This window comes from Gossypium arboreum, chromosome 7 (assembly GCF_025698485.1).
Source record: "Gossypium arboreum isolate Shixiya-1 chromosome 7, ASM2569848v2, whole genome shotgun sequence".
Lineage (NCBI taxonomy): Eukaryota > Viridiplantae > Streptophyta > Magnoliopsida > Malvales > Malvaceae > Gossypium > Gossypium arboreum.
The window spans coordinates 79483964-79490620 of NC_069076.1; the positions used below are offsets into that span (position 1 = coordinate 79483964).

Here is a 6657-nt window from a genome sequence, read left to right on the forward strand (position 1 = left end):
AAAGCACTCATTAGTCAATATGAAAAGCTATTGCCATAGGCTTGCTTGAAAATCAAATCTCCACCACTATAAATTTAGCTAATACATCAATCAAAAAGGTCTTTTAGCGGGTTGGAATATGGCTTTGGTTAGGGGGTGTGGTCACAAGCTGAAAGAAAAGGTTAGAATCGAGATTGAATTTAAAAATTACCTAGTTAGAAAAATAATCAATCATCAGTTGAATACAAGTGAGCTTCTTCTCAGAATATGGAATTAACATTCAAGCTCAAAAACAACGAACTACTACTAATATGTATTGAAGTAAATATATATATATTTAGAACAAGTCAAATACATAGAAGAACAAAACATAGCTAAACAATCAGTTCAAATCAAATCTCGACAAAAATAGGGATCAAATTAGGGGATTTCAACAACAATGGGTTATAGGTTAATATTGAGGGTAAATCAATTAATAGCTTGTTAGGCTCAAAGGGGTTCACTAAGGCTTTTGTGGAGTGAGTGGGTTAAACCTAAGTGCCTTTATCATCTTGACATATCAAATCAAATGGTGTGGTCTTGATATGCATAATCAAACAAGTTCTAGAATAACAAATCAATACTGACGCACTCATAATAAAAGTGAGCATGAAAGAAATAAAATATGCTCTAAAGGCTCAAGATCTCACAAAAATTATGGCTTTTTGATGTTTAAACTTGTGAATTTGAACTCACGATAATACCTAAACTTAGGGAAACAACCTAAAAGTTTATAATTCTTCAAAAATCAACTTATCATGCTTGATTCCCTAATGTCTTAAAGTTTAAACAATCAATGCATAAATGCCTATGTTTTAATTCAAGACATATCAATAAAAATCATAAATTAATTAAAATTCATTCTAATAGTGATATGAGTGATTCACGTGAGGATAAGACAAAATTCAGGGATTTCTAATGATGATATGAAATACCCTCCCACACTTAAGATGTACATTGCCTTCAATGTACAAAGATAGATATATATTGAAAAATAAAGATAAATAATCATATGATAGGGAGAGAAGTGAAACTTCTTGAATGATGAATGAACTCCTTGATTTGGAGTTATAGAGAATAATCGGCCAAGGCAATGATGAGAGTGGAGGAGGGTACTCCGGTGGTGGTAGAGGTTCATTAGTCTATAAGTCCTGCGCCAAAAGAATATTTTATCTGGTGGTAGCTATGGTCGTGGTTGAGTAGGACATGACAGCCGTGGAGAACATTTGCTAGTGGAGTTTTTAGTTCCTATGCGATGATGAGCTTTGAAGCTCTTTATAACTATGATAGAATCAGGAACTTTTTAGGAAATATAAGGAAGCATAATTACTCGTAATGAAATAGCCGAAACTAGAAATTATTCAATAAAAATTATAAAAACTAAAATTAAAATAATAATAAAGGAAAATGAAATAAAAAGTACTTAAATAAGATAAATAAAGATAAAAGTAAAAATAAAAATAAAAAATAAAAAGTTTTTAAACATTGTCATCGCCAGATGGTTCGCGAGGTGGCGGTGGCGATGAGATGTGAAGGTGCTGACAAATTTGATGAAGTGTAGCATCAATGTGATCAAAACGTTGAAAACACTGCTGCTCAAATCGAGTAAGGTGCTCAAAGATGTTTGAGTATGAAGCCGCCGCATAAACTGGACGATGTATGGGTGGTGGCTGAGACAGTGGGTCCCCATGACGTGGAGGGACATCATCAGTAATGTCCTCTGGGTTCTCCTCCTCGGTGGACTGGATGAGGCAGTACTGAGAAGGGTAGGTGCCATGTCGTTTCTTGATCATCCTTATGTTTAGCATGCTCGAGATGCCTTGTGGAGACATCTGACTGATGAGAGTGAGGGAGGATGATTGTGCCGCTGTGTTGAGGAGCCCAAAGTGTCGTGCCAATTAAGTCACATAGGGCCTGATAAAGATGACCCCTCTCCTATGTCACTCCGTCTGATGGCGGATGGCGAGGGTAATAAAGTAGACAAGGTCGAGGACGTGCCCGTTCACCATGCTCCATAAGAAATAGGGGTCGTGGATGGTGACAATGCCAATGCTCACTCGTTGTCCCGTTAGAGTGTGAGCCAAGATGGCGTGTAGGTACCTCAAGGATGGAGGGAGAGCCGATGCCTTGGAGCGGTTAAGATCATTGGAGGCCGAGACAGGGATGATGTCTTACCAACACTTGGAGGGAGACTAGTGGATGTGGCGATGGAGGGTGTTGAGTTCATTGTCGTCCATGAACTCCTCTGTGTATAGCCCTAGTGCTATCCCAAACTCAGGTACGCTCAACTGGCACATTCGACCACCAAGACAGAATTGGACCATTCCAGGATTGTCGAAGTTGGTCATGACGGTCTGAAGATGAAACGTTGAGCATAGTTCCAATGTGAACTCGAGATACGTCGACTCGACGATCTCAAAGAAGAGCCCCCACAGGTCAGTCATCAAGAGGGCTCGGACTGCGTCAGGCAATTGAATCTGTTCAAGTACGGCCTAGTCAATGTAGCGGCCCACACCTAGGGATCGGGCCCGTAATATCTGGAATAGCTCCTCTTGGAGTCCCAAGGGGAACTCGAGGAAAGGGTGCCTAATCTCTGCGGTAGGACCCGAGGATGATGCTGCTCCTTTCCTTCTCTTCGAGGTGGGGACAACGATTTTCTTACCATGTGAGGATGACATTGTATATCTGTATTGAAACGTCGAAGTTCAACCACTATGTCCCAAGAATAGCATGGAAAAACAAAACTAAATAGGAATATTTCATGAGACTCATGTACTAGATGAAGTAAATAAAACTAAAACAACTAAAGCAAATATATTAAGTTATTAAAATAGGACGATGAGAATAATCCTATGGGAATATCTAACGCATGAGTGCATGTGGGTAAGCATAAAATCCATGGAAACAAGAAAGATGGATGAATGTAATATGAAAAATAGGAAAATTCTTTAATAATAATCATGAGTTTCTATTATTCTACTATGAATGTTTACTTAAAATAGTCAAATGGATCAGAGAAAACATGAAATAGGAAAAATATTTAAAGAAAATAGAGAGAAATGAGTAAACAAAAGCAAAAGGGAGAAGCTTGGGTCGTCGAAAACAGTGTTATAGGCGGCGCACGGGCGTGGCGGTAGGGCGTGTGGAGTTGTAACGGTTAGAGTTAGGGATTTTTGGGGAGGGAAATGATGAATAGTGAGGGATTTATATAGATTTTAAATTTTTTCCCATGTGTTTCGCGATTTTTAAATTTAGGCGCGCCTGACATTCGCCCGACGCCCATGTTAGTTTGACAGTGTCGACCACAGGGGCTGGGCACGGGCGTGTCAAATGCCCATGCTAAATTGATAGGTTTGCCCACAGTTTCAAAACACGAGCGTGTCGCATGTCCGTGTTGTTTGGTAGTTTCGCCCATGGCCTTATCACAAGGCCGTGGCGACTTATCGCATCCCGTGTTGGGGAAAAACTTTTTGCCCTGTTTTCACACTGCAGTATCGCACGACCGTGTCTCCTCTTATGGTGTGTGCACAGCCTAAGGCACACCCGTGTGCCTGGCCGTGTGGATAGGAAAACTCTATTTTTCGAGACTCAGTTAGTAGGTTTGATGTGAAAACTAGAATATAAATAAATCATTACTTTAGTGCTCGGGTTGCCTCCTGAGAAGCGCTTATTTATAGTCTAAGCTTGACTTACCTTTCTGGTGTGTGATCATGGTGGCTCGAGGAGTTTACACTCCTCATCCCTGTTATCAACTTTATCAATATAAGGTTTAAGACGAGTATTATTTACCTTAAAAGTTCTGAATTTGGGGTGAATTATCTCGACTGTACCATATGGGAAAATACTGAGTACCGTGAGAGGAATTTCTTCATTAGGTTCAGAAGTGGTAATGCGAGGATCTGCAGCATCTAGTAGTACTTTGTCCCCAACCTTAAGTTGATTTGGTGATGTATTGAGCTCATCCTGGCTCGGTTTCGATTTATCGGGTGTTCTCGATTTCTGTATCTGCCATTCATCTAGTTCCTCGATTTATACAACTACTTTCAATTTTCAATGTGTTACTCGAATTACGAGCTTGAAGGGTGATTGTTTCGTCTCCCACATGAAGTGTGAGTTCATCTATGCCAACATCAATTATTGTTCTAGAGGTTGCTAAAAAGGGTCTCCCTAAAATTAAAGGAACGTTACTATCCTCTTCTATGTCTAGAACAATGAAATCAACTGAGAATATAAATTTGTCAATTTTAACGAGTACATCTTCAATAATCCCCCTAGGAAACTTGATTGTTTTATCAGCTAATTGAATGCCCATCCTAATTTGTTTGGGTTTCCCAAGACCTAGTTACTTAAACATTTTGTAAGGCATGACATTGATACTAGCCCCTAAATCAACCAAAGCATTACTGACATCTAGGCTACCAATTAAACAGGGTATCATAAAACTCACTGGATCTTTTAATTTTTTGGCCAGCTTATTCTGTAGTATGGCTGAGTAAATCGCATTTAGCTCCACATGCGACGCCTCATCTAACTTTCACTTATTTGTTAAAAGCTCCTTTAAGAATTTGACTGCGTTTGACATCTGCGAAAGAGCTTCAATAAACGGTAACTTAATATGTAACTTATTTAATAATTTAAGGAATTTACCGAATTGTTCTTTTGTGCAGTCTTTCCTTGTCGCATTTGGGTATGGCACACGAGGTTTGTATTCTTTACTTACCGGTTTCTGGTTATTGTGGTCCACCTCACCCTTACATTTACTTACCACTATTTCTTGCCTCGGTTCTGGTTCAGGTGCAACTAACCCTTCCTCATCTTGAATGGTAATTGCATTAATTTGCTTCATTGGGTTAGATTCAGTGTTACTCGGCAGACTACCTTGTGGTCGTTCAAATATCAATTTAGTGAGTTTACCTATCTGAGTTTCGAGCCCTTGGATCGATGCTTGTTGATTTTTAAATGCTGTCTCGATATTCTGAAAATGAGTTTCTAACACTAAGATGAATTTGTTAGCATTTCCTCAAGGTTCGAATTTTTCTCTTGTTGGTAGGGTGGTTGTTGAAAGCCTGGAGGTGGTGGTTATCGCTGATTCCCTTGGCCTCCCCATGAAAAATTTGGGTGATTCCTCCATCCTGCATTATAAGTATTGCTATATGGATTAGTTTGAGATTGAGGATTATTACCCATGTAATTTAATTGCTTGTTCTCCATATTGTGGCCATAGGGTGGATATTCTGGATTTCTTGATCCACCTCCACTTGCTTCGCACTGCATTACTAGGTCAACCTGTGAAGAACTAAGGAAACCATCAATTTTCTTATTCAAGAGTTCTACCTGGTTAGAGAGCATGGTGACCGAATCAATGTTATAAACGCCGGCTGCTTTTGTTGGCTTTGTCCTCATGACTTGCCACTGATAATTATTCAGTGGCATCTCTTCTATAAATTCATAAGCATCCTCAGGTGTCTATTATTGATTGTTCCGCCAGCGGCTGCATTGATCATCTGTCAAGTCGAAGGATTCAGGCCATTGTGGAACGTTTGAACCTGTAGCCAGAGTGGTAACCCAGGGCACCTTCTCAACAGATCCTTGTATCTCTCCCATGCATCGTAGAGTGTTTCTAAATCCATCTGCACAAAATAAGAGATATCATTACGTAATTTGGCTGTTTTAGCCAGCGAAAAATATTCTAATAAAAACTTTTCGGTCATTTGTTCCCATGTAGTGATTGACCCTCGTGGTAACGAGTTCAACCATTGTCTAGCCTTATTCCTCAACGAAAAGGGAAACAACTGAAGGTGAATGGCATCATCAGAAATGCCATTGATTTTAAAAGTGTCACAAAACTTTAAGAAATTTGCCAAGTGAGCGTTGGGATCCTCGTCCCGCAAACCATCAAACTGAACAAACTGTTGGATCATTTGAATGGTGTTAGGTTTCAGTTCAAAATTATGCAAACAGGTCTAACTATGCTCGATTCAGTTCCTGTTAAAGAAGGTTTAGTATAATCATACATAGTATATGGAGCAGGATTCTGATTAACACCAATCGCAGGAGGTAGCAGATTTTCTTGGTTTTCAGCCATCTCCTTAGTTGTGGTTGAAATATCATCCTCTTGCATTTCCTCAGTGTATCTTAAGCTTCGCCTTATTTCTCTTCAGTTTCTGCGAACTATGCGATCGATCTCACTATCAAACAGTAATGGTACTGACGGGTTTCTTCTAGTCATAAACTAGAAAAACTTGTCAGAAGAAAATAAATGAAGAATTAGAAAGGAAAATAAAAATTTAAATTGCAGTAAAAGTAAAATGGATAAAGTAATAAAAATCAAGTGTTCCTAATACCCTAGTTCCCCGACAACGGTGCCAAAAACTTGATACGTGATATTCGTGACAGGTTTTAAATATTTATAATTAATCGTTCTTGAAACTAACTATTATCACGATGAAGGCAAGTGTACCTATCGAACAGTAGTATAGCTTTAGCAAGACCAGGTTGTTGAACCCAAAAGAACCAAGAGTACTAGTAATTACTTTCTTTTTATTATCTAGCCTAAAAATTAAGGGATTTGTTTATCTAAATTAATTAACTAAACTAAGAGTGCACAGAGAGAGATTGGGAAAAACTTTTGGGAAAATT

The 6657-nt window shown here is 38.9% G+C and overlaps 1 pseudogene; it reads left to right on the forward strand.

The window, feature by feature from the left end:
• The first annotated feature begins 5579 nt into the window (after positions 1–5579).
• LOC128295684 (small nucleolar RNA R71) lies at positions 5580–5678 on the forward strand (annotated as a pseudogene).
• The last annotated feature ends 979 nt before the right edge of the window (positions 5679–6657 follow it).